We start from the raw sequence: 12,251 nt of genomic DNA on the forward strand, positions 1-12,251 counted from the left end.
CTAGTTGCGGTGCACGGGCTTCTCATTGTGGTGGCTTCTCTTGTTGCGGAGCACGGGCTCTAGGTGCATGGACTTCAGTAGTTGTGGTGCACAGGCTTAGTTGCTCTCTGGTATGTGGGATCTTCCCGGACCAGGGCTCGAACCCGTGTCCCCTGCATTGGCAGGCATATTCTTAACCACTGCGCCACCAGGGAAGTCCCATGTAGGACCTTTTTATCCATCCTGTATATACAGCAGTTTGCATCTGCTACTCCCAAACTCCCAGTCCAACCTTCTCCCACCCCCTCCCCTTTGGCAACCACCAGTCTATTCTCTATGTCCTTGGTTATGTTTCAGTTTCACAGATAGGCAGAACCCAGGCTCTTAATTACTTTGTTATTCTGTTTCCTTGTTGTTAAGAGAAGAAGGGTTTAAGGAAGGCACCGAGAGAGAAGCCAGTGAGCACTAGAGATGCAAAAGAGTGGGGCTGTCAGAAAGCACACCTGTCTCCTTCCCCCATCTGAGCAGAATTTTTAAACGGCAGAGTATGTAAGAGTATGTGATGACACATCTCTGGATTCAATTATGTCTCCCTGGTAAAACATGCACAGTTAAGTCTTTAGTTCAATCAGACTGAAAGCTGAGATCAGAGAAAAGCTGGAGTGTCAGATTTCTTCTAAAAGGTCCTGCCTGATTGTTACTAAGAGGGCTACTACAGTACTGGTTAGTTCATTAGTCATGGATTGAGTGTTAGAGGAGTGAAACAATGAGCAAGATGTAGCGTTGGCCCTTTAGCAGTGGAGTGAGAGGGGAAGACGCACAGCAGATGTCTCATCCTGCACGTGACATGCTATGACGGGCATATTCAGGGCGTTTAGTCAGTGTTTGTGGAAGAAGAGGGGGAGCTGTGAGGCATAGAAAAGTCATCTAAAGAGGCAGTCCCTAAGCTAAATCTTAAAGGACTCCTGAGAAACTGGTGAGTCAGCGGTGAAAGGCAAGGATACTCAAGGCAGAGTGGACAGCGGAAGTCCAGAGCCGTGAGTGTGCGAGGGGTGTGTTACGGAGCCACAGGCATAGGCTCTGGAGGATCAGTGCAGTGTCACCAGGCAGTGGCAAGTGCCCCTCAAGGAGGCCGCGAGGAGGAGGAGAGCAGCTCTTTACCACCCATGTGCGTGGAGCTAGTTTCCTCAGAAAATAGCCAAGAATGGAAAGGACAAGTTCAGGTGGCATTTTAGACCACTGATGTCAGTATGGATGAGGAATCTGAAGAAGCCTGGAGACAATTATGCCCCACTCTTCTGAGGAGCAGTGTTTTTTATTTTCGAGTGGGACTTTCACGCTGCCACCTCCTCTCCTGTCCCTACTGAAAGGTTCATAGGCCGGCAGAAGGGAGAACCTGGCTTAAGTAAAGTTAATCAGGTTTCTTTACTGTACAGTTCCTCGGGGCTGCTGTAGGCTAGTGTTCACTCTGGATCGTCACAGCAGGCGCATGGTACACAGCCATCCTCAAAGCTATTTGACTCTAGCGTCCTCTTTTAATAGAAGTGTCTAACAACTGGTTCCACCAAACAGCAATTTGGTAACTTCTAGACCAGGTAATAGCAAGAAGAAAGGGGTCTGAAATAAGGTAAAGATGAAGGGAGGAAATAAGTTCTAATTTTATTTAGGAAATTACAAGCAAGCCTTGATCTTGGGAAGTAAGGAAGAAGTAGGAGGCGGAGGCTGGACCCCCATCTGTGTGACTAAGGTTGGGTGGTGGTATCATTGAGTTTGGAAATAGGGGATAAAGAACTGAATTGGGGAAAAGACTTCTGGGCATGTAGAATTTTAAAGCACCTGTAGAATTCAGGAGAAAAACGGGTAGATAACTAGAGATGCACATGATGACATGGAAAGATAAAAATTTGAATGTCATCAGCATGTATCAGCAGTCATTAAAATCATGAAAATGGATGAGATTTCAGAGAATTGTGAGTACTGACAACGTTTAAGTAATAAGCAGAGAAAGAATTCTGGGAAGGAGAGAGGTGATAGAGTTTCAGGAAGGAGGAAGTAGATGACAGCGTCATCCTTCAGAGAATGTGAGTGTCCATTGGATTTGGGCAGTTAGGTTCCCAGTGACCTTAGAGCAGTTCAGTGAAGTGGTGGGCAAGAAGCCAGACTGCAATAAATTGAGGGCATAGGGCTGCCTGTCGGGGCCAGGTGGGCCTAGAGGATAGTGGGAATAGGCTGCTCTGAAGGAGTTTGGATGAAAGGAGAAAATAATTAGCAAAAAAGAGTTTTTTAGAATGAGAAGGACTTATATTTTATATGTTGAAATGAAGGAACCGATAAAGGAGATCCTGAAGATGTAGATAATAATTTAGAGAATTGGGGAAACATGGACATATGAATAAGAAAAAAAACCTTGCACAGTATATAAAAATCACTTGCATCCTTCGAGTTGGATGGATACTGGTAAGTTTGGGAGGAAATAAAGGTAAGAAGAGATAGAAGTTAATTGAGTTTATACTGATAGCCTCAGTTTCCTTTGACCCAGATTTTTCAGAGACACATATATACACATACATAATTACAGTTTTAAAATTCTTTCATAGTTACATGTTTTATTAATCACGTCTGAGAAAAGTCATTGATTTTCATTTTGTACAGCATTATCTTATAAGGACAAGATACAGTGACAACTTCCAAGCTTTTTGCATATCAGAGCTGAAACTGAAAGTATCTCCATAATTGAATTTTCACTTGTGTGTAATAAGTTTATCCTTAGGAGGGTACTTTCATAGCGTTTGATCACAGGTGAGTTTGGGCATTGCTATCACTCAATAATGTTAAGCATCTGTCAGGTTCTCTCCTATACTATATATTAATTTTTTCTCCGTGAAGCAAATATTAATTGGCGGCCTGTGGGAATAAGATACACCTAGGTCCTCTTTCCTTGGTATATTCACAAAAGCCTCTGAAACTAAATTTCCAAGTCAGGCCATACTAATGCCTGGCATAATAAGTTTTCATCGTTAACAGTTTTTTTGTGTTTGTGGGGTTTTTTTGTTTTTATTTTTTTGAAGCAAGGATAAGACACTGTCTTAACTCCGTAGTTGTCCATTGATTAATAAGTCAGAGAAGACATTGATGAAGCATGGTATTTTGAATATCCTTTCCACAGAACAGGTAATGGGCCATCCCGAAACTCTGGTGAGATGCTTATCATTTTCAGATTTTGGAGTGGCAGAGAAAGCCCTATTACACCTTGAATTATCACTAGAAACATGAATTCAGCCAAATAAAAACAGTGCCTCTGCTTACTGAGGTTGTCAATTTCCATCTTAACAAAAGTGAACATTTCTCCTTTAGATTAAAATCAAGAAAATCCCCTCTGTCCAGGATGCCATAATGGGGTGCAAGAAAGAGGAAAACTGAAGCTACTCCCTCTTTACACCTGAACAGTGAATTTATTCTGATATCAAATATTTGTTATGATTCTGCTATGACCAGGTGCTTTATTGTGTTTAGAGATCAAGCTACTGTTCATTCTTGGTAAGAAAAATCCATATTTTAGGACTCTGAATAGTAACTTTATATATTTTATATATATATTAAAAAAATATATATATATTATATATATTCCACCTATTCAACAAAATTGTAATTTTCATCACCTCTTACGAATGATGAACTTTATCTACTCTTTGGAAAGGGCTTACAGGGCATTAAAGTCTCCATATACTTTCTATATAAGACCATGGAAACCAAATTCTCAACTGGGAGCAAACTTAGGTTTTGCTATGAAGGTTTATGCTTGCCTGGCCTTAGAGTGGTAGACCAGGAACTCAAGGTGGGGTTCTTTTCCTCTAAGTTACTTTCATTGATGCCACCCTGAAAAAATTTGGAGGGAGTATTTTTTGAAATAGCTTTATCTCAGTAACCCTTTAAAAATGCTTCAGGGTATGGGGAACATAACTGTCAAAATGTTCAAGCAACTCTTGTTGATTTAAGTGTAATTGATCAGGAGCAATACAGGAAGGAGCTGGGTACAAAAGACAAAGGACCCGAGGCTATTTCATGTATTGTTTGTGGCTTATTGTACAAAACAGAGAAAGTCTCATACACTCCCGCAGCCAAGGTCCCCTACTCTTCTCTCCTTTTAGTAAAAATAAAAGAGAGCTAGTTTCTCAATAGCAGCATTCTATCCTTAAGTGGGTACACAGTGATATTCTAATGGTCTCTGGAGCAGAGAATAATTCCGTGGCAGCTCTGACCTCCAGTCACCGGGTTCTCTGTAACAGTCTTTCATGGCCAAGGACTAAAATCATTATTTCCATTTATATTTAGCATCTCAAAATTGAAAGGATTCCATGAACAACAAAACAGTAAGTGATTTCATGAAGTGTTTTAGTATGGATAAAATAATAAACTATAAAAATACAAATCATCAGTACAGCTTTATCTTCCCGGAGAACTATATTCAGAAATTAATGTAACCATCTAAGGTGCGCATGTGTGTTTTTTCACCCATGATCATGTTTGTGTGTGTGTGTGTGTGTGTGTGCATTCCACTGCTACAGGAGACATGCAAAATAATATCAGATTTGTTACTATATGAAGTACTGGTTTCTCCCAAGAACTGTGTGCTCGCAGGGTTCGTTCAGGAAGGTGAGTGCCCTACCACCACATCGCAGTCATATCTCATCACCTTCGGCAGGAATAATTTACAGTTTAACCTTACATGCAGGCGTATTAAATTAGTATTACTCATCAGAACTTGCTTATTAATAAAACAAGCTGAATTAGGCACTGGAGAATCATATTTGGAAATTCAATGACAATTTTACATTTTTAATAAAGGCTCAGAAATATTGCAGAGCAGGTGGTACAGAAAACTGTGGTCAAATTTGACATTCATTAATAATTGAAATGTGGAAGTAACAGGTGAAAATTCATATTGATTTCTTTCCTCTAATATTTGGAAGAGTTCTAAAAGGTAAATAAAATGAGATAACAAGACATATCAAGTCTCACTGATTTCTTTGATCACCTCCTCCCCACATATCACTCCTTTGCCTACCATGTTTTGAATAATTCAATGCCCATAGTCTTTCAAGTTCAGTGCATTATAAAATACACTCAAGCTTGGGGACCTTGAAGATGGCGGAAGAGTAAGACACGGAGATCGCCTTCCTCCCCACGGATACACCAGAAATACATCTACACGTGGAACAACTCCTACAGAACACCTACTGAAGGCTGGCAGAGGACCTCAGACCTCCCAAAAGACAAGAAACTCCCCACGTACCTGAGTAGGGCAAAAGAAAAAACAGAGACAAAAGAATAAGGACGGCACCTGCATCAGTGGGAGGGAGCTGTGAAGGAGGAAAAGTTTCTACACACTAGGAAGCCCCTCCGCGGGCGGAGACTGCGGGAGGCGGAGCGGGGAGCTTCGGGACCGTGGAGTAGTGCACAGCGACGGGTGCGGAGGGCAAAGCGGGGAGATTCCTGCACAGAGGATCGGTGCCGACCGGCACTCACCAGCCCGAGAAGCTTGTCTGCTCGCCCGCCAGGGCGGGCGGGGCTGCGAGCTGAGGCTCGGGTTTTGGTTTCGGACGGAGCGCAGGGAGAGGACTGGGGTTGGCGGCTTGAACATAGCCTGAAGGGGTTAGTGCACCACGACTAGCCGGGAGGGAGTCCGGGGAAAAGCCTGCACCTGCCGAAGAGGCAAGAGACTTTTTCTTCCCGCTTTGTTTCCTGGTGCGCGAGGAGAGGGGTTTAAGAGCGATGCTTAAAGGAACTCCAGAGACGGGCGCGAGCCGCGGCTAAAAGCGCGAACCCTAGAGACGGGCGCGAACCGCGGCTAAAAGCGCGAACCCCAGAGACGGGCGCGAGCCGCAGCTAAAAGCGCGGACCCCAGAGACGGGCGGGAGACGCTAAGGCTGCTGCTGCCGCCACCAAGGGGCCTGTGTGCGAGCACAGGTCACTCTCCACACCCCTCTTCCGCGGAGCCTGTGCAGCCCGCCACTGCCAGGTTCCCGGGATCCAGGGACAACTTCCCCGGGAGAACGCACGGCGGGCCTCAGGCTGGTGCAACGTCACGCCGGCCTCTGCCGCACGTCACGCCGCCTCTGACGCCGCAGGCCCGCCCTGCACGCAGTGCCCCTCCCTCCCCCCCTCCACCCCCGGCCTGAGTGAGCTGGAGCCCCCAAATCAGCGGCTCCTTTAACCCCGTCCTGTCTGAGCAAAAAACAGACGCCCTCCAGCGACCTACACGCAGAGGCAGGGCCAAATCCAAAGCTGAGCTCCTGTGAGCTGTGAGAACAAAGAAGAGAAAGGGAAAACTCTCCCAGCAGCCTCAGAAGCAGCGGATTAAAGCTCCACAATCAACTTGATATACCCTGCATCTGTGGAATACCTGAATAGACAAGGAATGATCCCAAATTGAAGAGGTGGAATTTAGGAGCGAGATCTATGATTTTTTTCCCTTTTCCTCTTTTTGTGAATGTGTGCGTGTATGCTTCTGTGTGAGATCTTGTCTGTATACTCTTGCTTCCACCATTTGTCCTAGGGCTCTATCCGTCCATGGTTTTTTGAAAAAAATTTTTTTCTTAATAATTAATTTTAATTGTAATAACTTTATTATACTTTACCTTCGTTCTTTCTTTCTTTCTTTCTTTCCTTCCTTCCCTCCTTTAGACAACGAATCACCCCAAATTGAGGAGGTGGTCTCTGAGAGCAAGATTTATGATTTTTCCCCCTTTACCTCTTTTTGTGAAGGTTTATGTGTATGCTTCTGTGTAAGATTTTCTCTGTATAGCTTTGCTTCCAACATTTGTCCTAAGGTTCTATCCGTCCCTTTTTATTTTTTCTAAATATTTTTAAATTCAATAACTATATTATACTTTACTTTATTTTTACTGTATCTTCTTTCTTTCTGTCTTTTTTCCTTCTTTCCCTCATTCCTTCCTTCCTCCCTCCGTCCTTTCTTTCCTTCTTTGCTTCTTTCTGTCTTCCTTCCTTTCCTCCTTTCCTTCTTTCTTTCCTCATACTTCTACTAATTCTCTCTACTTTTTCTCCCTTTTACTCTGAGCCGTGTGGATGAAAGGCTCTTGGTGCTCCAGCCCAGGAGTCAACTTCAGGACACTGGTCAACAAGAGACCTCCCAGCTCCACATAATATTAAACGGTGGAAATCTCCCAGAGACCTCCATCTTAACACCAGCACCCAGCTTCACTCAACGACCAGCAAGCCACAGTGCTGGACAACCTATGCCAAACAACTAGCAAAACAGGAACACAACCCCACCCATTAGCAGAGAGGCTGCCTAAAATCATAATAAGGCCACAGACACCCCAAAACACACCACCAGACGTGAACCTGCCCACTAGAGAGACAAGATCCAGCCTCATCCAGCACAACACAGGCACTAGTCCCCTCCACCAGGAAGCCTACACAACCCACTGAAACAACCTTAGCCACTGGAGACAGACATCAAAAACAACGGGAACTACGAACGTGCAGCCTGCAAAAAGGAGACCCCAAACACAGTAAGATAAGCAAAATGAGAAGACAAAAAAACACACAGCAGATGAAGGAGCAAGATAAAAATGCACCAGACCTAACAAATGAAGAGGAAATAGGCAGTCTACCTGAAAAAGAATTCAGAATAATGATAGTAAGGATGATCCGAAATCTTGGAAGTAGAATGGACAAAATGCAAGAAACAGTTAACAAGGACCTAGAAGAAATAAAGATGAAACAAGCAACGATGAACAACGCAATAAATGAAATTAAAAGTACTCTAGATGGGATCAATAGCAGAATAACTGAGGCAGAAGAACGGATAAGTGACCTGGAAGATAAAATAGTGGAAATAGCTACTGCAGAGCAGAATAAGGAAAAAAGAATGAAAAGAACTGAGGACAGTCTCAGAAACCTCTGGGACAACATTAAACACACCAACATTCGAATTATAGGGGTTCCAGAAGAAGAAGAGAAAAAGAAACGGACTGAGAAAATATTTGAAGAGATTATAGTTGAAAACTTCCCTAATATGGGAAAGGAAATAGTTAATCAAGTCCAGGAAGCACAGGGAGTCCCATACAGGATAAATACAAGGAGAAATACGCGAAGACACATATTAATCAAACTGTCAAAAATTAAATACAAAGAAAGCATATTAAAAGCAGCAAGGGAAAAACAACAAATAACACACAAGGGAATCCCCATAAGGTTAACAGCTGATCTCTCAGCAGAAACCCTACAAGCCAGAAGGGAGTGGCAGGACATACTGAAAGTGATGAAGGAGAAAAACCTGCAACCAAGACTACTCTACCCAGCAAGGATCTCATTCAGATTTGATGGAGAAATTAAAACCTTTACAGACAAGCAAAAGCTGAGAGAGTTCAGCACCACCAAACCAGCTTTACAACAAATGCTAAAGGAACTTCTCTAGACACGAAACACAAGAGAAGGAAATGACCTATAGTAGCGAACCCAAAACAATATATAAAATGGAAATAGGAACATACATATCAATAATTACCTTAAATGTAAATGGACTAAATGCTCCCACCAAAAGACACAGATTGGCTGAATGGATACAAAAACAAGACCCTTATATATGCTGTCTACAAGAGACCCACTTCAGACCTAGAGACACATACAGACTGAAAGTAAGGGGATGGAAAAAGATATTCCATGCAAATGGAAACCAAAAGAAAGCTGGAGTAGCAATTCTCATATCAGACAAAATAGACTTTAAAATAAGGACTATTAAAAGAGACAATGAAGGACACTACATAATGATCAAGGGGTCAATCCAAGAAGAAGATATAACAATTGTAAATATTTATGCACCCAACATAGGAGCACCTCAATACATAAGGCAAATACTAACAGCCATAAAAGGGGAGACCGACAGTAACACATTCATAGTAGGGGACTTTAACACCCCACTTTCACCCATGGACAGATCATCCAAAATGAAAATAAATAAGGAAACACAAGCTTTAAATGATACATTAAACAAGATGGACTTAATTGATATTTATAGGACACTCCATCCAAAAACAACAGAATACACATTTTTCTCAAGTGTTCATGGAACATTCTCCAGGATAGATCATATCTTGGGTCACAAATCAAGCCTTGGTAAATTTAACAAAATTGAAATTGTATCAAGTATCTTTTCTGACCACAACGCCATGAGACTAGATATCAATTACAGGAAAAGATCTGTAAAAAATACAAACACATGGAGGCTAAACAATACACTACTTAATAATGAAGTGATCACTGAAGAAATCAAAGAGGAAATTAAAAAATACCTAGAAACAAATGACAATGGAGACACAATGACCCAAAACCTATGGGATGCAGCAAAAGCAGTTCTAATGAGGAAGTTTATAGCAATACAAGCCCACCTTAAGAAGCAGGAAACATCTCGAATAAACAACCTAACCTTGCACCTCAAGCAATTAGAGAAAGAAGAACAAAAAACCCCAAAGCTAGCAGAAGGAAAGAAATCATAAAAATCAGATCAGAAATAAATGAAATAGAAATGAAGGAAACGATAGCAAAGATCAATAAAACTAAAAGCTGGTTCTTTGAGAAGATAAACAAAATAGATAAATCACTAACCAGACTCATCAAGAAAAAAAGGGAGAAGACTCAAATCAATAGAATTAGAAATGAAAAAGGAGAAGTAACAACTGACACTGCAGAAATAAAAAAAATCATGAGAGATTACTACAAGCAACTCTATGCCAATAAAATGAACAATCTGGAAGAAATGGACAAATTCTTAGAAATGCACAACCTGCCAAGACTGAATCAGGAAGAAATAGAAAATATTAACAGACCAATCACAAGCACTGAAATTGAAACTGTGATTAAATCCTTCCAACAAACAAAAGCCCAGGACCAGATGGCTTCACAGGTGAATTCTATCAAACGTTTAGAGAAGAGCTAACACCTATCCTTCTCGAACTCTTCCAAAATATAGCAGAGGGAGGAACACTCCCAAATTCCTTCTACGAGGCCACCATCACCTTGATACCAAAACCAGACAAGGATGTCACAAAGAAAGAAAACTACAGGCCAATATCACTGATGAACATAGATGCAAAAATCCTTAACAAAATACTAGCAAACAGAATCCAACAGCACATTAAAAGGATCATACACCATGATCAAGTGAGGTTTATTCCAGGAATGCAAGGATTCTTCAATATATGCAAATCTATCAATGTGATAAACCATATTAACAAATTGAAGGAGAAAAACCATATGATCATCTCAATAGATGCAGAGAAAGCTTTCGACAAAATTCAACACCCATTTATGATAAAAACCCTCCAGAAAGTAGGCATAGAGGGAACTTTCCTCAACATAATAAAGGCCATATATGACAAGCCCGCAGCAAACGTCATCCTCAATGGTGAAAAACTGAAAGCATTTCCACTAAGATCAGGAACAAGACAAGGTTGCCCACTCTCACCACTCTTATTCAACATAGTTTTGGAAGTTTTATCCACAGCAATCAGAGAAGAAAAGGAAATAAAAGGAATCCAAATTGGAAAAGAAGAAGTAAAGCTGTCACTGTTTGCAGATGACATGATACATATACATAGAGAATCCTAAAGATGCTACCAGAAAACTACTAGAGCTAATCAATGAATTTGGTAAAGTAGCAGGATACAAAATTAATGCACAGAAATCTCTGGCATTCCTATATACTAATGATGAAAAATCTGAAAGTGAAATCAAGAAAACACTCCCATTTACCATTGCAACAAAAAGAATAAAATATCTAGGAATAAACCTACCTAAGGAGACGAAAGACCTGTATGCAGAAAATTATAAGACACTGATGAAAGTAATTAAAGATGATACAAATAGATGGAGAGATATACCATGTTCTTGGATGGGAAGAATCAACATTGTGAAAATGACTCTACTACCCAAAGCAATCTACAGATTCAATGCAATCCCTATCAAACTACCACTGGCATTTTTCACAGAACTAGAACAAAAAATTTCGCAATTTGTATGGAAACACAAAAGACCCCGAATAGCCAAAGCAATCTTGAGAACGAAAAAAGGAGCTGGAGGAATCAGGCTCCCTGACTTCAGACTATATTACAAAGCTACAGTAATCAAGACAGTATGGTACTGGCACAAAAACAGAAAGATAGATCAGTGGAACAGGATAGAAAGCCCAGAGATAAACCCACGCATATATGGACACCTTATCTTTGATAAAGGTGGCAGGAATGTACAGTGGAGAAAGGACAGCCTCTTCAATAGATGGTGCTGGGAAAACAGGACAAGTACATGTAAAAGTATGAGATTAGATCACTCCCTAACAGCATACACAAAAATAAGCTCAAAATGGATTAAAGACCTAAATGTAAGGCCAGAAACTATCAAACTCTTAGAGGAAAACATAGGCAGAACGCTCTATGACATAAATCACAGCAAGATCCTTTCTGACCCACCTCCTAGAGTAATGGAAATAAAAACAAAAATAAACAAATGGGACCTAATGAAACTTCAAAGCTTTTGCACAGCAAAGGAAACTATAATTAAGACCAAAAGACAACCCTCAGAATGGGAGAAAATATTTGCAAATGAAGCAACTGACAAAGGATTAATCTCCAAAATTTACAAGCAGCTCATGCAGCTCAATAAGAAAAAAGCAAACAACCCAATCCAAAAATGGGCAGAAGACCTAAATAGACATTTCTCCAAAGAAGATATACAGACTGCCAACAAACACATGAAAGAATGCTCAACATCATTAATCACTAGAGAAACGCAAATCAAAACTACAATGAGATATCATCTCACACCAGTCAGAATGGCCATCATCAAAAAACCTAGAAACAATAAATGCTGGAGAGGGTGTGGAGAAAAGGGAACCCTTTTGCACTGCTGGTGGGAATGTGAATTGGTTCAGCCGCTATGGAGAACAGTATGGAGGTTCCTTAAAAAACTACAAATAGAACTACCATATGACCTGGCGATCCCACTACTGGGCATATACCCTGAGAAAACCAAAATTCAAAAAGAGTCATGTACCAAAATGTTCACTGCAGCTCTATTTACAATAGCCTGGAGGTGGAAACAACCTAAGTGCCCATCATCGGATGAATACATAAAGAAGATGTGGCACATATATACAATGGAATATTACTCAGCCATAAAAGAAACGAAATTGAGCTATTTGTAATGAGGTGGATAGACCTAGAGTCTGTCATACAGAGTGAAGTAAGTCAGAA

The sequence above is a fragment of the Phocoena sinus genome, chromosome 3, assembly GCF_008692025.1.
Source record: "Phocoena sinus isolate mPhoSin1 chromosome 3, mPhoSin1.pri, whole genome shotgun sequence".
NCBI classification, from domain to species: domain Eukaryota; kingdom Metazoa; phylum Chordata; class Mammalia; order Artiodactyla; family Phocoenidae; genus Phocoena; species Phocoena sinus.